At 36.5% G+C, this 25777-nt stretch overlaps 1 long non-coding RNA gene across 1 annotated transcript; it reads left to right on the top strand.

Annotated features, from left to right (window-relative positions):
- Positions 1–1120: 1120 nt before the first annotated feature.
- On the top strand, positions 1121–21231 carry LOC141518029 (uncharacterized). The gene is made up of 4 exons (XR_012477062.1): positions 1121–1256; positions 4178–4452; positions 8840–8945; positions 19851–21231. It is a non-coding gene; the product is annotated as an uncharacterized LOC141518029 (long non-coding RNA).
- The last annotated feature ends 4546 nt before the right edge of the window (positions 21232–25777 follow it).

Below are 25777 nucleotides of genomic sequence, written 5' to 3'. Positions count from 1 at the left end.
TAAAATGAACTGGAGAAGGAAATGGCTATTCACTTCAGTACATTTATCAAGAAAACCCCAAAAGGAGTCATGAAGAATCAGATTCAACTGAAATGACTGACCAACCAGAATGTTTAAACCTTTTAACTCTAGTTTCTCCAGCAATTTATTGTTCCATATTTTCTTATTAATGTATCTTTCTATAAGACTAATCCAAAAACTGAGAGAAGGATATTGAAGTCTCCTGTCACTACTGTCTTACTGTCTATTCTTCTTGATGCTCATGTTTCCTTTATGAATTTGGATATTAAAACATTTGGAGCATCTATGTTTATTAGTGATAATGATTTGTTGTCTATTGTTCCTTTCAGCATTATATAGTTCCCTTGTTTTGTTTTTGAATTTTTTTTCCTTGTTAGCATAATGGCAGCTCCTTGATTTTTTTTTTGATTCAATTGATTCTTAGTAAATTTTTTCAATCTCCTCAGTATCTTTTTTTTAATGTGTTTCTTTATGCTCTCTAATGTATAAGCAACAGATTGCAGAATTTTGTATTTTCAACTAATATGTCACTTTTTCATTCTATTATGTTGTTTAATACATTCACATTTAAAGTTATAACAGATTTATATTTTTCTTTATCTGTTTCTAAAATTGGATGTTTTCCCCAAGGTATGGTTTTCCCCTTATTCTGCTGTAAACACAATATTGTTTCTTTAGTTCCTATAATCTTTTTAAGGTAGCCCTGTTCTCATTGATTCTCTTCCCCATATCTGTGATGCCCTCTTCTTGTATTTTTTTATTTCTTTCCCTATGGGTTTTTGCTTTTTAATTCCTTTTTTTCCATATTATAAATTTCCTCCTATTTTTTCCTATCATTCATGTAGATTCCCCTTTCCTCTCCTCTCCTTCAACTAGTTCTCTTCATTTTTTTATTTCAATTTTTTGTGTCCTTTCCCAAAAAAGGCTTTCTTTCGCATTCTTTATTATACATCTTCTGTGTCTACTCAATAATCCTTATTCTCTGATTCATGACCCCCACAATTATCTAGTCTCTCTCTGTTTTCCATATTCTTCATATAATCAATGCTTCCAAGGTAATTATTCTTTTGTTTTGTTTTGTTTTTTAGGTTTTTGCAAGGCAAACGGGGTTAAGTGGCTTGCCCAAGGCCACACAGCTAGGTAATTATTACGTGTCTGAGACTGGATTTGAACCCAGGTATTCCTGACTCCAAGGCCGGTGCTTTATCCACTACGCCACCTAGCCGCCCCTCAAGGTAATTATTCTAAGCTTTCCTTTCTGGGTGTTTTTTTCTACTGTCTTATAGGACTTGCTCGAGGATTCCTTTTTTCCATTCCTCCCCACTCCTAGAACAATGCCAATTATTGCAAATGTCATAGAGGAACTGCCTCTCTCCCTCATATTTATGATTATATAGCCCATCACTGATCACTGGTTACCTTTCCTCCCAGTCATTTTCCTGCAAATCTCCTCCCTTTGTCTAAGCTTTCCTATTCCCAAGCTCCCTCCAGGTTTGAGTAGACTTTGCAAGCTACATGTCATACACCAATGTACTATTCCCTTTTCTCTTCAGAAATCATTTCTCTTCACCATAGGAGCAAGTCCCCTCCCATCTCCAAAATAAAACCCTCTTTCCTCTCTTTTAAACTCCTACCTCCTCTCACCCACTCCCCTGAAGGATTTTCTCTCTCTGAGACCAAGAAGTCATCACCTTGTTGCTAGCCCTTGATGTCTGCCTTCATCCCTATTTGCTTGCAAACATTTAAAAATGTCTCTGTTGTTATCCTCTTGCTATTATACTTGCCTATTGGATATAGTCATACCTTTTAGTCATACTTCCTGCATTTTTGTTGTCTAGAATGTTTGAGAAGCAAACTATCTCTTCAGTTCTTATTTTCTTTCTAAATTTATTTCAAACTCTTCTCTTTTTTTTGAAAGTCCCTATTTTTTCCCATATAGTTAAACTCAGATTTTGGTTTCCATGGGCTGTATCCTGATCTCCATTGCTCTTTCCCATCTATGTTTTCAGTGCATTCAGAATAGTTTTACATTATTGAATTGTTCTTTCTTTTGTATTTGAAGGTCTTTTCCTGATGGATTGCAGAATTTTTTTTCTGAATTGAAATGTTAAATCAAAGAACTATGTGTCTTGGAGTTCGTAACATTTTTTTTTTTTTTGCCTGGAGGGGAATCTGTGAATACTTTCAATTGGAATTTCATTTTCTATGTTCAAAAGTTCTGGGTAATTCTTGTCTATTATTTCTTTCATCTGGTATTAAGGTTTTTTTGTCCTTGAATATTCTTTTGGAAGACATTTTTTGGTTTTCCTTATGCATCCTTTCTTGCATAGTGAGCATGTTTTCTCTTAATGTTATTGTTTTTTGTTTCTCTTCTAGATTGTTCTTCACTTTTGCGTATTTTGCATTCTTGATATATTAGTCTCTCTATTGTTCCTTTGGTGAGACTTACCATTTCAGATTCCAGTTTTTCTATTCTGCCCATTATTTCTGCTGTGCAGACCATAAATTCTGCTCTCATAATTCTCATTTCTCTTTTAAGTCATGAAGGAACAGTATGTTGTGCTTCTATGTTCTCCTCAAATTTCACAGGGTTTTCTTTCTCATCAAGGAATGAATCATTTTTCTTTGTTTTGTAGTGTTTATTCATAGATGCCTGAATTCATTTACTATACCTAGAAGCAGTATTTCTTCCTGTCATTGCTGTTTTTCCTGTTGATTTATCTGTTTTTGTTGAAGTTTTTCTTTTGGTTTTGTTTAAGTTTTAGTTTTCTCCTTCCTGAAGTCTTTTGTAATGACTGTCTTTTTTGTTTTCCCCTTATTTTCCCTTTTACTCACTTTCTGACTCCTTTCCTTCTGATTGTGGTTTCTTTGGCGGATAATTCTTAAAGTATCTCAGTCTTCTCTCTCACTGAAAAATAGTTAACCAGCCTAAATTTCCATCCCAAATGCCTTCTGGGTCCAACTTGATGCTATGCTCTTTCCCTCAGGCTTGGAAGAATGCTACCCAGCACCCTTTTTCTTTGCCTCTCACTCACCCCTACCTCAAACCCAGTCTCACTCCCTCTGTCCTTTTAGTTGTGTTGGCACAGGTTATTCAGAGATTTGTAGCATTGGAGCTACAGGGCTGTGGCCTCTGGTAAGCTTTTGTTCCTCTGGCATTTTTCTTTGTTTTGTAGTGTTTATTCATAGATGCCTGAATTCATTTACTATACCTAGAAGCAGTATTTCTTCCTGTCATTGCTGTTTTTCCTGTTGATTTATCTGTTTTTGTTGAAGTTTTTCTTTTGGTTTTGTTTAAGTTTTAGTTTTCTCCTTCCTGAAGTCTTTTGTAATGACTGTCTTTTTTGTTTTCCCCTTATTTTCCCTTTTACTCACTTTCTGACTCCTTTCCTTCTGATTGTGGTTTCTTTGGCGGATAATTCTTAAAGTATCTCAGTCTTCTCTCTCACTGAAAAATAGTTAACCAGCCTAAATTTCCATCCCAAATGCCTTCTGGGTCCAACTTGATGCTATGCTCTTTCCCTCAGGCTTGGAAGAATGCTACCCAGCACCCTTTTTCTTTGCCTCTCACTCACCCCTACCTCAAACCCAGTCTCACTCCCTCTGTCTTTTAGTTGTGTTGGCACAGGTTATTCAGAGATTTGTAGCATTGGAGCTACAGGGCTGTGGCCTCTGGTAAGCTTTTGTTCCTCTGGCAGGCTGAGGTTGCATGACTGTTAGTTGAAGTTAGGTCATATTTCCAAAGTTGTGAGCTGGGATCTCAATGGCATTGGCAAGGAGGAGGAAATTGAGGTGTAGAAGTGGGCTTGCTTGTAAACCTGTATTATGCTTTTGGGTCTGCTCATAAGCCTTGTTGTCAGTAGTGTGGGGAACGGGGTAGGCTGCAGAGTAAGTTCAAGATCACAGAGCATCAATACATTTTTTTAACCTTTTAGATTTGCAATATACTAGATTATAGAAACAGCTAAAGTTGCTTTATCTTTAGCACAACATTTTTGTTTTAGAGAAGTTTGAGAGATCATGGGGATCAGGCAAAATGTCTAGTTCCCCATCTTGTTGCCTACATAATCCTTTGTTTCTATATTGTCCCTTCTCTTTATTTCTTAATATAAATGATATTTCTTCTTACTGTCATTTTCTTTCCTGATTTCTCCAGGTCTGTCTGATTAAGTTTGAGATAAATGATAATTACAACCTGGAATACTGCCATATTTCCTACCAAGGAAAGGTTATGGAGTGAAGGGGAGAGGATGATTCTACCTGGTTTCCTCAAGTCATCCCTTGTTTGATCAATTTCTATCCTTGGACTTGGGCCAATTCTTGTTCAAGCTTATCATGATCATCTCAGCCCTACTACCAATATAAAAGTCCTCTAAATCCCTGTTTCCTACCTAGTTTCCTTCCTTGAGATTCCACACATACTGGAAAAAGGTAAGCTTTGTGGTGGGGGAGGGTCTGCCTTGTCTTTTCTCCAAGATTTCCAAGTGGGAGTCTCTGGAACTCCTAAAATCTTTAGTATCCAGTTTCCCTTTGCCTATAAAGGACCCACAACACTATAATCTTACTTTATGTTTTTTATATTATTTCTCTTTCCTATTTCCAGGGAGTTATCAAGTTGATTAATCTAAAAATCAGCCATATATTTAACTTGTGCCCTCTGTCAACACTGGACTAGAACCTAATGCTGCATTTTGCAATAATTTAATTTTATGCAACTCAAATTCACCCTTTGAAATCTTTCATGAGCCAAATTATTATTTGTATTGTCGATTTTTTTCTTTTTCCTTAATAGAAATGAGCAATACTGAGTTGATGAAAACAAAACAAAAGCAAAACTAGACCAAAAAGCTGCATACATACAATCATACATAAAACCAAACACCTTAAGCTGAAAGCACATTTCATCCCTTTCATAATGTGGGACTAAGGAATACTTTAATACAAGAAAAATGTCATTGTTGTTGTGGTCTTTTATTTTCAAAGAAGGCCATAATTCCAGGGAAGTGATGCGATGACATGCAAATGAATTGGATTTAAGTGAGGGGAGCACTAGAAAGTCACCAACCTTACTTTCTCCTCCAGAGCCCTCTGGGTTTGATTTTTAAAGCTAAAGTTTTTTCTTAGATCACCCTCTATTCCATGGACTCAGTTTGACTGAGGCTACCCCCCATTCAGTGATTAAGGCTAAACAAGAAAGAGAGATGAGGCAAAGAGGTCAAGAATGAACACTCTTGCTTTGTCAAAAAAAAATTGAACAGGATTTCCCAGTGATTAAGGCAGATTAAAAAAGAAATGAAGTAAAGATTAGCCATTTACCAAATAATCTGGAAGTGGGAAGACCTTCAGAGTTTCATATTATTTAATCTAATAAGAGAAGGGCAAAAGATGAGAATAAGCATTACTATATCACTAGCTATATGCCATCCCTGTGCTAAGCAATTTTTACAAATATTATTCCATTTAATCCTCACAACAACCTTGTGAAATAACTGCTGTTATTATCCCAATTTTACAAACAGAGGTTAAGTGACTTGCCCAGGATCAAGACAGCTAGTATTTGTCTAAACCTTGATTTGAACTCAGCTCTTCCTAACTCCAAATCTAGCGCTCTATCACTGTATACAAAGATATTTAGCAAATTGATACAAATATATATATATATATGTATATGAGAGCTATTCTCCAATAAATGCTTAAAATATATAAAAATGCAATTTTCATTTTTTAGAAAATATTCATTCCCCCCCCCCCCCCAAGTTTTCATTAGTGGAGGTCACTTCTTGTCAATTTTGTCCCAATAGAAGGAGAGGGGAAGGAGAGAGACCAAACTGATTATCTTAGTTTAGTTATCTCTTTTTGAAGTTATATAGAGACAAAGTGTATATACAGTTTTATGGATCTTTGAGTATTAGTATAAATTCATCTCTGAAATGACTAAACTAGTCCACAGATCTAGTAAATTGTGTATTACTATGCCTATTTTCCCACACCCCTCAAATATTTGTCATTTTACTTTTCTGTCATCTTTACCAATCTGATGAGTATGAAGTAGTACCCTAGAGTTGTCCTAATATTCATTTCTCAAAGTATCAGTTATCTAAAACATTTTTTCATATGACTGTTGATAGCTTTGATTTCTTCCTTTGAAAATGTCCCACCATTCATCAATTGGAAAATTGCTCTGATTTTTATAAATTTGATTTATTTTCCTGTAAATTTAAGCAATAAGACCTTTAGCTAGAGCAAAATATAATCTGCTTCAGAAAAAGTAAAAAACAAAATCAAGGGTAGCTATCCTGATCTCAGACAAAGCAAAAGCAAAAATAGATCTCATTAAAAGATACCATAGGCAATGAAGTTTATCATTATTAAACATATATGCACCTAGTGGTATAGCATTCAAATTCTTAGAGAAGAAGTTGAATGAATCACAAGGAGAAATAGACAGCAAAACTATGATACTGAGGACCTCAATCTCTCTCTCTCAGAACTAGATAAATCTAACCACAAAATAAATCAGAAGGAAATTAAGAAAGTGTATAAAATCTTAAAAAAACTTAGACATGAGAAAATTGAATGGGGATAGAAAAGAACATATCCTTTTCTTTGTACCTATGCTAAAATTGACCATGTACTAGGGCATAACAGCAATATAATCAAATGCAGAAAAGCAGAAATAATAAATGCTTACTTTTTTGATCATGATGCAATAAAAATTGCATGTAATAGAGTCATGGAAAGATAAACCAAAAGTTAATTGGAAACTAAATAACTTAAGGTCAAAGAATAAGTGAATCAACACCAAATCATAGAAATAATCAGTTATTTCATCCAAAAAAATGAAAACAATGAGATATCATACTAAAATTTATGAGATGCAACCAAAGCAGTTTTATGGGAAATTTTATATCTCTAAATGTTTATATGAATAAAATATATAGGTCAATGAATTGAGCAACTTAAGAAGCTAGAAAAGAACAAATTAAAGACCAAATTAGAAATTCTGAAAATCAAAGAAGAGATAAATAAAATTGAAAACAAGAAAACCATTGATCTAGTAAATAAAACTGAGTTGGTTTTTATGGAAAAAACTAATAAAATAGACTGATTTTTGTTTATTTAATTAAAAAATACTAAATTACCAATATCAAAACTGAAAAGGTGGAACTCACTACCAATAAGGAGGAAATTAAAGAGATAATTCAAAACTATTTTGTTCAACTGTATGCCAATAAATTTGATAATCTGAGTAAAATGGATGAATATTTACAAAATTAACAGATTTAAAAGATTAAAATAAGAGGAAATAAAATACTTAAATAACTCCATTTATTCCACAAGGAAAAGTCTCCAGGTATAGATGGATATAGATGGATTTGCAAGTGAATTCTATCAAACATTAAAGGAACAATTAATTCCAATTCTACATAAACCATTTTAAAAAATTGAAGGAGTTCTGCCAAATTCTTTTTATGACATCAATATGGTGCTATACCTAAACCAGGAAGAGTTAAAACAAACAAAGAAAATTATAGACCACTCTCCCTAATGAATATTGATACAAAAATCTTAAATAAAATTTCAGTAAGATTGCAACAAATTATTACTAAGATAATACACCATGATTATTTTACTTCCTATGAAGCTCATCTTTTATTTAGCTTTGAATTCCTAATCATAGATCTAATAGATAATTTCTTCCAAGCTCCTCTAATCTTCTTCTATCTAAATTATATAGTAAATTTCGGGCTTATCTTGGTATATAATGTGAGTTGCTGAGCTATAGCTAGTTTTGGTCAGATTGCTTGACAAGTTTCCTAGAAATTTTTGTCAAATAGTGATTTCTGGTCTTAATAACTGGGATCTTTGGGTTTATCAAACATTGAGTTTTTGTGTTAATTTGCTTATATCTAATCTGTTCCAGAAAAGTTTTAAAAACAAGAAATAAAACTATCAACTGTTATAATTTTTAAAATGCTTGAACTCATTCTAAATACAACCTCATACTCATCAGAATGACAAGGATGAGAAAAGAAAATGGCAACTATTGGCAGGATTGGGAGAATAAAGGCACACTTAATGTATTGTTTGTAGGACTGTGAATTGCTTGATTCATTCTAGAAATCAATTTGGAACTCTAATCCCCAAAGTCACTAAATATGCATGATCTAGAACTTTGTTTTGCCCCCTACCACACTACTTTGTATCATGCATATTTGTGGACATGTCTATACTCCTGCCTTCTCTCTAGTAAAATGTGAACTATTTGATGACATGAATCATTTTTTTTAATCTTTGTAGCTAATTTAGTGTTTTATAGCAAGTAGACACATGAATCTATGCTGATTTAAAACAAGAAAATGAGCCACATTGTGTGAAGAATGGTAAAGAACTAAGACTTTCAACAGCTCCCCAGGTCCTCCCCTCATGTGAAAAAAGATGGATTGATCACCATGATAGTTCCACAAAAATGATAGTTAAGAGGCCAGAGGTCCAGTCACTGTGTAATAGAGATTTTGGCCCTATGTGGGGAGAGTCATAGAACTGGAATTACTTAGAGACCTGACTTGGGAGAAATATGGAAATGAATCACCATGCTTCTCTAGACCAGTTAGTTGCACTAAGAACATCCTGATCTTTCAGCTATTATGTAGACCTAGTTGGAATCAACATTTTGGGACATTCTGTCTGGGGACTTGAATTCAATCATGAATCAAGAACTAGTATGAATTGCAAAGTTTGCTCAATGCCAAACCAAAATCTAATTTTTTTGACATATCAAAATATTCTCTAGGTTGATATTTTTATTTGGTTCTAGTTCCTGGAATCTGGAGAACATTACAGCATAGAACTGCAGAAGGACAAAGGGACTGGAGGGACTGGACCTTTGCAGTGGAAAAAAAGAGAAGGTTGAGACAAATCGGGTAAAATATTATTCCTCTTATGTAGAGTTTCTGTTGATGATATAGTATTAAGAGAAGAGGGAAGCCTATCTATCCTTACCATTAGAAAAGATCAACTTTTATAGGTTATGTGAACTTGAAAGGAACTTAAGTAAAATTCAATAGGCTCATTTATTTAGTGGTTGGAAGGATGTCAGAAGCCACCTATTCCAATTTCTTGATTTTACAGAGGAAAACTGAGACACATGAAGATTAAATGACTTCCCAAAGTCATATAAACAGTAAGTGTCAAAGGGAGGATATGAACCCAGGTCCTCTGATTCCAGGAAAAAAAATTCCCTTTTCATATGCCCTCACTGATCATGGAGCTCACCATTGCCATCCTATTTCACAGATACTGAAACTGAGCCTCATAAGGATTGAATGACTCATTCAATTCAAACAGAGAGCTGATATTAGACCCAAGATTGCTAATTTTCATGGGGTATCTTCTATCTTCCATTATGTCATGTTCATTTACTTTTGCCAGAGCTATATTGTTGGAAGACAAATGTATGTGCAGGGCCTCTATGCGTACTTCATTGAAGATATACAGTGTATGCAAAGGCAGCAAAAACCCTCATGGATGTGAATCTCATAAATTATATTGATTTAATTCCCAGAGCAATTTGATGGTCTGGTTATCAGTTAATCAACAAGTATGATTCTTGGTAAAAAAAAATAACATTTTACTTTTGGTAGGAATTTCAGCAAATTAATGTGGTTTGTTCCATTTTTTTCTTGGTTTAGAACTCATTTTAGCTCAGGTCCATGAAAGACCTATCCATCTAGTATTAATTTCATCAGCAGAAATCTTGGAGATAGATCTTTTGGAAAACTACTAGCCTGCCAAGAAGTTCCCTAGCCTATCTTTTTTTTTCTTTTACTAGCCTGACAACACTTAATAAATTACTAGGCCATAAAAATTCTAGACAGCCTGCCAAATTTGCATTGGCCTTACCCACTCATCCCAGTGCCATCCCCTGAGCCTCTGTGTCTAAGAGTCTCTGAATCCTCCCAGATCCCATCAGCTGTTCCTTCTATCAGTCAGTTAGAAGGACATATAAGCTTCTGCTTGTGGTGAATATACAGATGGTCCCCTCCAGACACAGCCCCAACAGATTATGGTGAAAATAAAATAAACAGGGGAATTTTGTAAACTCTCACCTAGACTTAAATCTGTTCTTATATTCTTACTAGCTGCGTAAACTAGGATGAGTCACTTAATCTTTATCTACCTCAGTTTCCTCAGTTTTAAAATGGAGATATTAACATTACAAACCTCCCAGGGTTGTTGTGAGGATCAAATTAGATAATAGTTGTAAAGTGCAAGGACAATGCTTGTTTCTTTTCTTCCTGTTGTATTAGTCAGTCATGTGTAAAACCATAACTATCATGGGACTCCTGAAGCATCTACTCCTTGCTATAAGATGCTCCAATGGTTCATGCTGCCAAAAAAGGACCAGGAGAAGTATACAATTCAATGGAAAGAAAACTAACTTTGGAGTCAGAGGACCTGGATTCTCATTCTGCTTCTGAGGATTTTGAGGTCCTCTGTGTGACTCACTTTTCTGGGACTCAGATTTCTGTCCATAAAATGAGGGTATTGTACTGGATGTTCTCTAAGCTCTTCCTCTATGATTGTCTGACTGTCCCTAGACCTCCAACCTTCTCTCTCAGGATTTGCCTTCCTCTCCTTACCCCCACAGAGGTCTAGGCCAGACTCCCTATGTGTGACATGACTAGAAGTAAGACCTTCTTTTTCATTGCTACAGTTCCCTAAGACCTTGGATAGTTTCCCATTCTTTCACTTTGGTCTATGTTGTTACTACCTCTCAAACCAGCCTAGGGACTGAGTCAAGCTCTTCCATCTTCTTCTTCTTCTTCTTCTTCTTCTTCTTCTTCTTCTTCTTCTTCTTCTTTTTGGCAAGGCAGTGGGGATAAATGGCTTGCCCAAGGTCACACAGCTAGGTAATTATTAAGTGTCTGAGGCCAAATTTGAACCCAGGTATTCCTGACTCCAGGGCTCGTGCTCTATCCAAGGCACCATCTAGCTACCCCTCTTCCATCTTCTAAATTGTCCCATCTACCTTGTGGGATCGAAAACAACACAACTAACAAGTAATGATTAGAGATTTAGCCTTAGAGCTGAAGTCCTCCTGAATGTGATCTTCCCTTGCCCAGGCAATAAAACATGAGCACCTCTGTCTGGCCCTTTAAGCTCTCTATAATTTGACTCCAAATTGTTGCTCCTCAAATTTTCTTGGACACCATTATCTAAATACATACTTGAGGACACTGAATTTAGACTCAAGGGACATGGTTCCAGTCTATGACCTAACCTATAAGTTACTGTCCCTCTCTGGATCTTAATGTACTCATCTTTAAAAAGAGATAAGATGAACTAGGTCAACTCTAGTATTACTTCCAACTCCCTCTAAGATGCTGTGATTCTTTCCCCTTATCATATCCTGTCTAGTGTCATGTTTTTCTTTGTCTATATGTTGTTTCCTTCAGCATTAAATCATATACTTTCCATGAGAAGGAACTACAAAAAGCAAATACCTTGAGACACAGTAGGCACTCAATAAATATTTGTTGCAATCAATATGATTAAGATTGTACAATGTCCTATGTAGGGTTATGCGTACCTCTGTGGGATAATCCCCACCCCATTCAAATCCCAGGTCTTATCTAATTTTTCTCAAGCCTTGGGCAGTGGTCTGCATGTCCTTCTATCTCCAGGCCACATCCTTTCCCTTTCGTCCACAATCTTTCTACCTCTCACACCAGTCTAGGGCTTGGGTCAATCTTTTCCATCTCCTGAAGTTTCTCATCTACTTTGTGGAATGGAAAACAACACATCAAACAGGTAATGATTAGAGTTCTAACTATAGCCTCTCATATCTCAGGCCTAGGGTAAATCCTATTGAGCTTATCCCTGCCCTATATTCTCTTGTATGGAATCTCTAATCAAAGACTCTGGATTCATTCTCCTCTCTTACTAGTCATATAAACTTGAACAAATTACTCAACTATCCTGAACTTTGGTTTCTTTCATTGTAAAATGGGGAGAACAGTGCTGGCACTGACTTCATCATGATATTGTGGCAGGGGTCCAATAATGTAATCTAAAGAGTATTGGTTTTTGTGTAATTCATCTCATTACATAAACTATTATCATATGGAAACTAGTAAATAGGTGAGATCAGATTAAAATGAACCAAAAATGCCTCCTTTAAGAAGGAAAAGGAATACTATAATCTCAGAATTGGAAGAGGATATTTTATCCAACCTGGAACAAAGCCATTAGGCTCGCTACAACATCTTGGAAAATGATCAGCCTCTGCTTGAAGATATTTGGTGATAGGATTTTCTTTTTGCTGAGGCAGTCCATTCCCCTCTATAAAGTTCTTGTTGGGTTGGGTTTTTCCTTCGGAATATAGCTGAAATCTCACTCTCTGCGACTCCTAAATATAATTTCAATTTCTGCTTCCTGGGATCAAGACAAGTCTTCATATGACAGTTTCCAGTTCTTTCTTGGTCTTGATTTCCCTTTCTCTGGAAATGACCAGTTTATCAATGCCCTTCCTAAAATGAAAAGCCCAGAAATGTACAGTAGATCAGATAAAGTCTGACAGGACAAAGAGCTATAGCATCTAGTCTCCTTTGTGCTGGATTTTGTGCTTTCATTAATGCAACTCAAAATTCTATCAGGTTGTTTTTTCTTTTCCTGCCATATCAACCTGGCTCATCTGGATTTGTGGTTCCCTCAGACCTCTGGGTCTTTCTCACATAAACTCTTATCTGGGGGGGCGGCTAGGTTGCACAGTGAATAGAGCACCGGCCTTGGAGTCAGGAGTACCTGGGTTCAAATCTGGCCTCAGACACTTAATTACCTAGCTGTGTGGCCTTGGGCAAGCCACTTAACCCCATTGCCTTGCAAAAAAAATCTAAAAAAAAATAAAAAAACCTCTTATCTGGTCATACCACCTATTTTTTGCATTTGTGTGATTTTTTAAAAAACTCAAGTATAGAACTTGACATAATGAAGTATTCTATGAAGCAAACTTATCAAGGAAGCATTGATTAAGAACTTATTATATTCCAGATTGGAAGCAACTAGGAAGACCTGAGCTCAAAATTTGACCTTGGTCATTTACTAGCTGTGTGACCCTGGGCAAGTCACTTAACTTCCACTTACTTTAATCTATTGGAAAAAGGAATTGGCAAACACTCTAGCATTTTTGCCAAGAAAATCTTGCAGATAATAGTGTACTTTAGTACACCAAGTCAAAAGAATCAGACACAACTGAACAACTGAACAACTGAACAACAATAACAATAATGTTTTGAGTTAAGTCCTGGGGATATAAAGAAATAAAAACCAGCCCCAAAGAGTTTATATTCTAATGTGAGAAGCAACATGTACATTAACATAACATGTATTTATATATGCACATAAAAGATGCACATCAGGTCCATGGAATGTAATCTCAGAGGGGAAGTACCAGAAGTTGGAGAGAGAATAAGAGGATAGACCAAGTAAAATTTAGAAAACAATATTTGATTCAAGTCCTGAAGAAATTCAGATATGTCAAGAGGCACAGCTGAAGATGGAGAACATTTCAGGCACGGGGACAGTTGATTCAAGGGTATGGATATGCTTGTTGGAACACTATGTGTAAGTGATAGCTTGCTATCACAAGTAGGTTGACTTATTCTAGCTTGCCACAATCTTCTTGGCTTCTTAGACATTTCCCAATAGCCATGCTTTTCAACTTCATGCCAGTGGCAGATTCAGTCAATGATGCTATGCCTCCGACTAAGTCAGTGTGAAAGGACTAAACAATTACAGAGACCCAAAGCTCTTAGCCAGAGAACCCTTTCTTGTTTGATATTGATTCATTAATCACTTCTTTTGGATCTTATAACTGAATTAATTTAGAATTCACTTAATTGTACTATCCTCTCTAAACCACATCTTTCCACAAGGCTATCATCAGATCCTTTTGTCAAATATCCTATTAATATCTAAATAACTATGTTTACATGCATTCCCCCCAAAATAGCAGCTTTGTAAAAGAGGGTTCTCATAATCAGAAAGACAAGGAAACACAGGGATATTCAAGTGGCACAGTAGATAGAGGGCCAAGTCTGGAGTCAGGAAGACTCCTCTTCCTGAATTCAAATCTAACCTCAGTCATTTATTAATTGTGTGATCTTGGACAAGTCACTTAAGCCTGTTTGCCTCAGTTTCTTCATCTATAAAATCAGTTAGAGAAAGAAATGGCAAAACGCTCTAGTATCTTTTTTCAAGAAAATCCCAAATGGGGTAATGAAGAGTCAGACACAACTTTAAATGACTGAACAACAAAGATGTACATGTCAAAGAAGTAGCAGTTATAACCAATAGTCACAAAGAGGGCACCTGCCCAACTGCCACTCAGATGCCCACAGCAGGCAATATATAAAGGAAGGGAAAGCCTGACTCTAAGCTGGCAGAATGTCCCAATGCCCTCCCAGATTCATGTATTCTATACATAAAGTCAACTATAAAATTGACTTTCATGCTATCTTTTCCTTGATTGATCAAAATATTCAATAAAACAGCTTATATTTGTGTAGCTGGGATTCAAACAGAAGTCTTCTCTTTCTGAGGCTTCCTTATGCTGAAAGAATTCATAATTAGTCAAAAGTAAATAAACAATGATAAAATTATCTTCAAAAAGCAATAAGGGTAGCTTTAGTGGCAATCTGACATGGTGAAGGAATGAAGATCTGGGCTACCTCTAACATATACTGGTTATGTGACCATGGACATGTCCTTATCTCTACCTGTTCTGAGCATTTCTCTAAGATTTTATAATTATTTTTAAGAAGGTGTTTATCTACGTTGATGGAGGATGTTGCCTCACCTGAATGTTCCCTACACAAATAAAATCCCAGGTTCAGTCCAAAGCCTAGTGGCAAGAGTCAGAACTTGGAGATCCTGTAACGTGCAAGAAATTTGGGCAAGTAGAAGTTGAATAATCCTAGAATCCCATCTGGAAGATAGGCTGAGAGAGTTTTGTTGTCATGTTCAAGGTCACACAAGTTATGGGCAACAGAACTGGGATTTGAACTGAATTGTAAAGTGGAAAGAGTTTTGGACTAGGAATTGGCAGAGACCTGGATTATATCATAAGATTTAGGGCTGGATGGGACCTTGGAGATCACTTGTTTCAATCTCCTCTTAGGACAGATGAAGAAACTGAGTCTGAGGGTGGGAAAGTGACTTATCTGTGGTCACACAGTAAATAGTTAAACAAAAACATGTGAGATGTCAGTTAATTTCAGGAGGATGAAGAATCAAGAAAAATGATGTACTTTGAAAAATCTTTGTTGTTTTGTTTTTTTTTTAGAGGTGGGAGAAGCCTTAAAGATCATCTAATTCAGGGCGGCTAGGTGGCGTGGTGGATAAAGCACTGGCCTTGGAGTCAGGAGTACCTGGGTTCAAATCCCAAATCCGGTCTCAGACACTTAATAATTACCTAGCTGTGTGGCCTTGGGCAAGCCACTTAACCCCATTTGCCTTGCAAAAACCTAAAAAAAAAAAGATCATCTAATTCCAAGTGTTTGTCCTGTAAAAGGAGGAACTGAGGCTTGGGGAGGGGGATGACTTACTCAATGTCACCAAACTATCTGACAGAGAGCCAAGAGTAGAGTCCAAATGTTGAGTCCTAATTCTATTTCCCATAGCACTAATTGGCTTTTTAAATTAGGAACTCAGTCCCTAAGTAGGCAAAAGTAGAGTTTATAAATAAAATTGATTTCAGTTTGAAGGAGGGCCATAAGAGCAACTGCCCAATATAGGATTTAAATATGACCTTTGCTCCTCTGGGTCTCAGTTTCCTTCCTTGAGGATAGTAATGCTTGCACAACTGGTTCATGGTGTTGTTTTCAATCCTTATGAAACCTCACAGTGCTATAGAAACATGAGTTATTGTTGTTATTCTGCATCTACAACATCAGTTTTATTTTTCCAAGCTGGTCTGGTTCCCAAGATTGTTTCATTCCTGGTGACTGAAAAAGGGAATTAAAAAGCAAATCAACTTATTTGTGCAATCACTGTGAACAACCAGTGCAATCATGCTGTATGAGATCTGGGGCCAATATGGTAATTATTTATGAGGTTTGAGAACAACACTTGCATATAGCAAGGGCAGTCACTGTTTACAAGCTTTTCAAATAGAGGGCTCCCTCACCTCTCATACATTTGGATTGTGCAAGCTTTCCCAGACTGCTGTTTGTAGGCACTTGGTACATTTCCCAATGGAGCACCATGTCCAGGGCCTAGTGGACTGGAACTCTGGCATGAGTGGGTGGGGTGGAATGGGGGAGAGGGAGGACAGAGAGTTCATGCCCCACTCTCTGCCAAGTTGGAACTTGACTTGGAGAGGTTTGTGGCCCATTGTAAGCACTGTTTATGGAGACCATGACTCTCCCTTAACTCTTCCCTGTGACATGGTATTATTCAAATGTTGTTATGTTCACTGAGGTATGTAATTACTTCTTGGTTGACATGAACTCTAGGCCACATTCACAAATCTAGTACAACCAGCTAGTGTGACCTGTTTGACCTGATTGGATGGGTTTATCCACAGTCAGCATTTGAATTGGGGAAGTGCTGAGGAGATGAATAAGGACTTTCATGCATTCAATGATTTAGCCATTAAGCTAAACTTTTTAAGTACCTACAATGTGCTAGACTCTACAGTTACAAAGACAAAAACAGTTAAAACCTCTAATCCTTGAGGAGCTAAAATCCTATTAAAATGAATTAGAATGAGTTTACGAGCATTTATTAAGCCTCTACTGTGTACTAAGCACTATGCTAGAATGGCCCATTTTATTTAGGAAAGTTTTCAATGATCTCTTAATATTTTGCTGAATTTCCTATGATGATAGCATCTTGGAATATATTCCAAGGCATCAGGGTTATGCTGGTAAATGTTTAACAATCAGCATTTTAAAAATAAACAATATATTTTAAAGTTTAATCTGAATTCACACTGTAAATTTTCTACAAGCTACACTTCTGGCAGGTTAACATGGGTTGTAAACTGCAATATTTTAGAGGTAATATCCTCCTAGATGACCTCATCTATTCATTTCTGAATTGTAATAAAAATACCATAAATATCTATATATGTATATCTGTATGTATATCTATCTACATATATGTATATGTTATAAGTAACTTTTCACAATGGACAAAGGGCTAGACCTGCAATTGAAAAGACCTGGGTTCATATCCTAATGTTGAAATTACTGCCTGTCTGATCATTGGGCATCAAGTTACTCATTTAACCTCTCAGAAACTTTGAAGAACTTACCCTCCAGACTACTATTTTTTATGGGCATTTAGGTAAAAGTGGCTATTCTTTGCCTTATTTATTATCTAGCCTTAATCACTGAATGGGTGCTGCCTCAGTCAAAGAGATATCTGTTAAAGAACTTCACTTAAAAAGGCATCCCACTACATCCAGGGTCATCTCCAGTCATCCTGATACATAGCTGGTCACTGGTCCCTGATGGGTCTTGAAGAGAAAGTGAGGCTGGTGACTTTCCACAAACCTTCACTTAAATCCAGTTAACTTACAAGTCATGGCATCACCTCCTTGATGAGAATGATAATTCTCATCTTCTTTGAAAATGAATAATCAATAACCTCTCAGTGGCCCAGACAACCCCTAGGTCCTATGGGCTCAGTCAAACTGGTTACTTCAGCCTTGGTTTCTAGAGTTCAAAATGCTGCTAAATGACGGATATTTTAAAAGGTTTGCAATGTATCTTCCCCACAACAATTCTGTGAGGTTAGTAGCACAGTGCTTTATGGTCACAATGTATTTTAATATGATATACCAACAACAATGATGCTCTGAGTAGTTTTTAAGTGTTTGAGAAAAGCTACTAGGTTTCTTGACTACAGATGCTTTCCACCATGCTACATCATGCTCTAAAAGTACTCCTTATTTTTGAAGATTGGATTACAATAGTATCAGGGGTGGAAGGGCACTTTAAGAAATTATCTAAGCCAGACTTCTCATTTTATTGATGAAGAAAGTGAGAACCAGAGAATTTAAACAACATACCCCAAATAATACAACTACTAAGTGGCAGAAATTGGATTTGAACCCTGGTCCCAAGATGCCCAATTAAGTGCTCTCTTAATGTTGCAACATGATCTCAGTTTGTTTTCTAGTTACAATTCCTTTGTTTGGGATGCTGACTTCCCCAAAAGTCCTATTTGGAAGAATGCCTTATCATGGCATGGAGGTGATCCTGGATTCTCAAAGGCTGAGCCATCAGAGGATAAACTATAAAAGATTACTAAACTGGAAAGACTTCATGTTCCAGCAGATTGATCTCATGATAAGCCTCATAAAGTCTAGAGAGACTCATGAGACACTCATGTGTCTTAGAATCACAGATTCAGAACCAGGAGAGACCTTGGAGTCAAGCCATTAAGTAGAGTCAAGAAAGATTTGTCAAGTACTTAGCATATGCCAAAAACTATTCTAAGCCCTGGGGATACAAAGAAAAAGCAAAAACAATACTTGCCTTCAAGGAGTTCATATTCTAATGCAAATAACTAAGTACTTAAGAGAGTTTATTATTTATATTCCTATATACACACATGTTATATATGTGTGCATGTGTTATATATATGGGGTAGCTAGGTGGCACAATGGATAGTGTACCAGACAAAAAGTCAGGAAAACTCCTGACCTTAGACACTTAATATCTGTGTAACCCTAGTGAAGTCACTTAACCCTGTTTGCCTCAATTTCCTCATTTATAAAATGAGCTGGAGAAGAACATGGTAGTATCTTTGCCAAGAAAATTCCAAATTCGGTCACGAAGATATTAAGACATCACTGAAATTACTGAAATGACTGCATGACCACAAATATATAACATATATGTTGTGTATATATATATATATATAATATACATATATATATATATATATATATAGAGAGAGAGAGAGAGAGAGAGAGAGAATCTTTCCTGTTCAGAATGTTTTCCATCTTCTTTCTTCATTTACGTAGATATTTATTTATAAATTCATTGAAAATGTATTAATTCATTTTAGAGATAAGTATATTGAGGGTCAAATTTACACTTGAGAAATCAGACTAATAATTTACCCAAAGTGGTTAATTGTACTCTAGGTAAAGTCACTGGGGAAAGCATTTTGTTGGAACATGGTAGCCTGGGGAACAGTGCAGTATAGTGGGAAAATCCATTGGTTCTGGAATCCTAGCACTTTAATTCTAAGCTTGCCTTTGATTCCTATTACCTTATTAAGTGTGGGCCAGCCTTGGGCTTCAGTTTCCTCATTTCCAAAATGAGGAGACTTTGAGGTCCCTCCCAGAACTATATCTATGTTACTATGAGCTCATGAAGAGGAGAACAATTTGTGTTCATGAAGGGTAATACACATGACAACTCAGATGATGTCACTGCTCTTTTGAAATATAGAGGAAGTTAATAGAAGTAGGGTTAGTATTACAGCTGTGGTGAATCCTCAGCTAGGACAGGGAGTCTTATCATAAGGATGCCTCATAAAGGAGAGCTATTTTAGCTATAAAAATGAAAGATGATTTCCCAAGAAAATGGAATTATACAGTAGAAAATCTTTTTGTGAAAAGAATGAATGCATATGTGCTATTTCCCTGATATAATATAAACTCCTTGAGGACAGCAATTATTCAGTTTTTTTGTCTTTTTTTACTCCCAATCCCTAGCATGGGATCTGGAATATAGAAGGCACTTAACAAATGATTATTGATTGATTGCTTTTTCTTCTCCATCTCCTTCTCCTGCTCCTTTTTGTAGGATGTTCCAGGTAAAAGTTGGCAGAGAATACAGGGAAATGCTTGATAATCCCCAGCCTGGAAAGCTGTATCTCAAAGATGATTATGACATGGAAACTGTCTTGGAGAAGTCAGAGAAAATGAGGCCTAAGAGAAGAAATAATTGCTTGAGTTAAAAGTCAGCAAGAAGAGATTGAATTGCATTGAAATGACTCAGCAAGCATGCAGAAGCCAAGTTGACTTCATTTGGTCAAGTTAATTATCAGTCACAGGAATCATTAAACAGGGAGAGGAGGGAACCTGCTCTAGGAAATTCCAAATGAACATTATTTATATATGAAGATCCATTTCTTCTACAATTGAGATAGATTCTGGCTTGATTTTTAAGGGTTTCTCCCAGGGTGTGTGTATGGAGTGATTGAAATAATGGTGCCTGACAGAATGTGAAAATTCCTGTGAGTTACCACTGAAGAAAAGATGAAATCCGCTGTCAGGGTTTTACAGTCATGTAGCATAATGAAGAATTAGGTTTTGTAAACCAGATGCTATGGGAAGATCACTCCAGTAAAAGAAAGGTCAACTCATCTGGCTTGCTGGAGAACTGGGGCTTGGGTGAAGGACTGATCTTTGGGTGGGCAGGTAGACAGCGAGACTAACTCCCAGAGCCTTCCATCTGCTAGGGGACTCTGACCATGTGGTCAGTAGCATAATTACTGACAGCCAGGGCAGGTCAGTGAGACCTAGCTCCACAAGGGTTCAGTCCAGCTCTTCTCACTGTGCTGACCAGCTGGCTGGGTCTTACAGACCTGCCCTGATTCTTGGGGATTCAATGAATCTTAAGATTCATTTTCTCACTGAGGAAGGAGAGTTTCAGAGAGAAAAACTTGAACCAAGATCTTCTTGAAAACAAAGCTAGATCTCTATCTACTATTCTATGTTGCTTTTCTTTTTCTGTGATTGGATGCATATATGCTCTATGTATGAATATTTAAGAGATCTATTTGTATACATACATGTAGACATTTATCTATATATTTTTTCTATGGCACAAAAATATCTATAATAATGACATGAATAAGGACAGTTTTAGTACCTTCTAAAATACTTTGTGAGCTCTTAATTGAAATTGATTCTAAGACTTGAATAAATAGTAATATTGGGAAAAATTAAGAAGTTGCTAACTGCACCTTTCCAGTTGGTATACCTTACTGTGAGTATAAGACATGGAGGATCTATTCTCTCAGTCTTGCAGTTTAGAAATTTAGCAGTCTGATTCATCAGGGATAACTGAGACATGGAAAAACAGAATCTTGGACAAAGCTCTCATGCCTGAGATACTTTCCTTCCTTATTTCTGCCTCCTGATTTTCTGGCTTCCTTATAAGATTCCTCCTTCTTCTGGAAGTCTATCCTATTCCCTTGATTCTCTATGCTGATTATTTTCTATTTATCATATATATATATATATATATAAATATATATATATATATATATTGCTTCAATCAATCAATCAATCAATATTTATTAAACACCTACTATTAGCCAGTCTCTATGCTAAATTCTGGGGTTGTAAAAAAAAAAAAGACAATGTGACAGTTCTTGCCCTCAAGGGGCTTACAATTTAATGGGGAAGACAATAAGCAAACTAATAGATATATACAAAGAAGTTATATGCAAGATAAATAAGGAATAATTAAGAGAGTAAAGCACTAGTTATTAGGGAAGTTGTTCCTGATGAATGTGGGATTTTGTTTGTCAGAGTCCCCTAGCAGATGGAATACTAAAACAAAGGCAAGAAAATTAATAAGTGGAACTGAGGAAGGAGATATAGAAGGCATGAGGGACATCATGGACTTGCTTATAGGGACTATGTTGTTTCATTCTTGTTTCTGCTTCATTAGACTTTGAGCTCTCTCTCTAAGAAAAGTGGATAAAGGACAAGATGTGAAATCAGGAAGATCTAGGTTCAAGTATCTAACTGAAAGATAGTTGGACAAACTCCTTAAGACCTTAGTACTTGGGGACAGCTAGGCAACACATGGATAGAAAACCAGCCCTAGAATCAGGAGGACCTGAGTTCAAATCCAGTCTCAGACACTTATTACTTAGCTGTGTGATCTTTGGCATGTTACTTAACTCCCATTGCCTTACAAAAACAACAACCAAAAACAAAAACAAAAACAAAAACAAAAAAACTTTTCAGTACTCTAGGCAACAAACACCCTGCCTGTAAGTTAGTTACAGGAGAGTTGCCCATATTCATTAGTGAAAGCTGATTCCACACCAGGAATTCCCTACTTTGAAGAAAATATGTTTCAGACCAGTAAAAAACAAAACAAAACGAAACCAAATCTAGGCAACTAGATATTCCCTCTCAGGAAACTACCTTCCTATATCAAGGTACTGGGGAAAAATCTAATGAAAGTTTCTGTAGACAGCTAATTTCATCACTAGCATATGAATTCTTGTTAGTGTCAATCAAGCTGGGGAACTTCCCTAACAGAATGCTATTTTAAAATCTGGCCTTTCAATTTACAGATGAGGAGATCAAAGCAATCCATAGCCATATGAAAAATTGCTCTAAAGCATTAATTATTAGAGAAATGCAAATTAAAGCTTCTCTGAGGTACCACCTCACACCTTTCAGACTGGCCAATATGACCAGAAAGGATAATGATCATTGTTGGAAGGCTGGGGGAAATCTGGGACACTATTACACTGTTGGTGGAGCTGTGAACTCATCCAACCTTTCTGGAGAGAAATTTGGAACCACACCCAAAGGGCAACAAAAATGAGCATACCCTTTGATCCAGCAATACCACTACTGGGTCTATACCCTGAAGAGATGATAAAAAAGGGTAAAAACATCACTTGTACAAAAATATTCATAGCAGCTCTGTTTGTGGTGGCAAAGAATTGGAAATCAAGTAAATGTCCTTCAATTGGGGAATGACTTAGCAAACTGTGGTATATATATGTCATGGAACACTATTGTTCTATTAGAAACCTGGAGGGATGGGAATTCAGGGAAGCCTGGAGGGATTTGCATGAACTGATGCTGAGTGAGATGAGCAGAACCAGAAGAACACTGTACACCCTAACAGCAACATGGGGGTGATGATCAACCTTGATGGACTTTCTCATTCCATCAGTGCAGCAATCAGGGACAATTTTGAGCTGTCTGCAATGGAGAATGCCATCTGTATCCAGATAAAGAGCCATGGAGTTTGAACAAAGTTCAAGGATTATTCCCTTTAATTTAGAAAAAAAAAATCTTATTGTCTGATCTTCTTCCTTAAAGATATGATTTCTCTCTCATCACACTCAATTTGGATCAATGTACAATATGGAAATAAAGTAAAGACTGACAGATTGCTTTCTGTGGGGGCGTGGGGGGAGGCAAATAAGATTGGGGGAAAAATTGTAAAATGCAAATAAAATCTTTAATATAAGAAAAAATTGTTTTCACATTGAGAAAAATAAAATAAAGCATTCTGTTAAAAAAAATAAAATCTGGCCTTTGCCTCAGTTGGCCCATTCATCTGGGACTTGATTCTTTCTACTCTGAGATTTCTTTATTCCCACCCACTCCCAATATCTATCTAGCAGCACACAATCCCCACCTGCATCTAAACAGAAATCTCTTCTACTCTATTCACACTCTATCAGTCTCTAGTGTTGGGGGGAGGCTCACAAACCCCTGAGGAAGTCCACTGGGCAGTTCCTCTTGTGAGGAAGTTGTCCCTTACTGGCAAGCTGGAATCTGTATCTTTCCAACTCCCTTGTTCCTCATCCTAATCAGGGAAGCCAAGCAAGTCAAGCCTACTCCAACTCCCCAAAGAAGACCCTTAAAATGCTTAAAGAAAACTATTGTGTGATCCTTAAATCTCTTTTACAAGGCAGACATTACCATCTCCTTCAACTTATTTTCATATGAGATGGTCTTCAGTCCTCTGACTATGCCTTTCCTCTCACCCCACTTCAGATTACCTGACTCCTATTCTGAGATTAAATAGAAAGAATTCTGTGGTTTGTGTGTAGTTGTGTGTGTGTGTGTGTGTGTGTGTGTGTGTGTGTGTGTGTATGTTAGAGTATATGATTGAAACAGATTTTTGAAGTCAAATTGATTTAGGGAAGTATTTAGATTTGTGAAGAGAATGGGCATAACTATATAACTTATTTAAAAAAAACTAATTGTTTTACTGAGTTTGCTTGTAGTGGGTGCCATGGAAGTAGACAAAAGAAACAGAAGGCAGAGATTTTGTTTTGGGCAAGAATTTTTTTTCTTGATTTTGTATATTTGGAACAAGGATTTTGTTTTTCTTGCTTTCCTCTGTGTGGGGTGGGTTGGGGGGGATGACAGGTGGGAAGGAAAGAAGATGGATTTTAATTTGAAAATAAAATTTAATTAAAAAGAGAGAGTAGCAGAGGATAAGCAAGCACAGATGTGTTTTCACATATCTATGCCATATATCTTGAGGGTGGTAAGGCAATTTGTTCCAATGAACCCATCTGGTCTCCAAAAATGCACATTCAATATCCCAACTCTATTCTTTCTCTCTTATGATCTAGCATGAATCTCCCAAACCTCTGGGTCTAGAATTCCACAGGAAATATGATGAGTTGGGAACCATTGTTTCCTATCCTACTTACAGACTTCTTCCATCCAAGTACAAAAAGAGAGAGAGAAAAAGAACATTCAAGCATCATCTGGAGCCTGAACTGTATGTGGCTTTTGTGGACAGGACCACTCCAAAAGAGGTACAAGACTGATAACTTGAAACAAATATTCTAACACATTCTAAAGATTTGTGAACTCACAATTTCTTGACCTCAATCTTTTTCAGACTACCTATACTTAATATAATGCATGACTCCAGGAGGTGCTTTATACATTCTTGTTGACTATTTTCTGAGACTTGAACCCCTTAGGTTTGGATTCATTGATGTAGAAAATGCTAACGCTAGGGATCAGAGACCAGTACTTCAAGATATTATTCAATGGAAAGTAATAATAATGTTTGCCCTTCATTCTCAAAGATTACTATGACAACAGAGAGGTGATGCCATGACAAGTACATGAATTGAATTTGAGTGAGGGGTTGCTGTGCTAATTCACCAGCCTCACTTACAACTCTAGAGTCATCTGGGTCCAGAGACCAGATATGAATTGGGACAACTGGAGATGGGTCTAGATGTGGGGCAATCAAGGTTAAGTGACTTGTCCAAAGTCACACAGCCAGTAAGTGTCAAGTGCCTGAGGCTGGATTTGACTCCAAGGGCAATATTCTTTCCACTACACCAATAAGCTACTCTCAATGGAAAGTGCATTGGAATTGGTATCAGCAAACCTTATTTCAAATCCTGAATCTGATACCGTCTATTTCTTTTGTGACTTTGTGCAAATTACTCTTATCTATTTCCTCTTCTTCAAAATGAGAAATTTAAACTAGACAATTTTTAGGGGTCCTTCTAGCTAAAAGAATCTTGCTCCTTGGTGAAATTCTGGATCAAACCATGGGTTAGTTCATTTGAATATGATGTCACACTTTAAAAAGAGACTCAAAAATCATTTTCTTTCTTTTTTCTTTTAATTTTTAATAATATTTTATTTCTCTGATTGTAAAGACCATTTTAACATTCATTTTTTTATAAAATTTTGAGGTCCAAATTTTCTTCTTCCCTCTATTTCCTTCCCCCCTCCCTAAAACAGTAAGCAGTTTAATAAATGTCACATATGTGTGATCATTAGACAATCATTTGCAAGGATATTGTAAAGACTATCCAAACAAACTAGCTTTCTCTGTTCATCACACATTTCATTCCATCTTCTACCTTGGAATCTTGCCAAGTTGCTCCCCATCTCTTTCCTTCCCTTCAGAAAATTCCTATCTTCCTTCAAAACTTAGTTTAAACACCCCCCCTTTTGAAGTTTTTCCTGATTTAGTAG

The sequence above is a fragment of the Macrotis lagotis genome, chromosome 1 (assembly GCF_037893015.1).
Source record: "Macrotis lagotis isolate mMagLag1 chromosome 1, bilby.v1.9.chrom.fasta, whole genome shotgun sequence".
Taxonomy (NCBI): domain Eukaryota; kingdom Metazoa; phylum Chordata; class Mammalia; order Peramelemorphia; family Peramelidae; genus Macrotis; species Macrotis lagotis.
The sequence above is the reverse complement of the archived record's forward strand: the minus strand, read 5'-3'. Positions and strand labels throughout refer to the sequence as shown.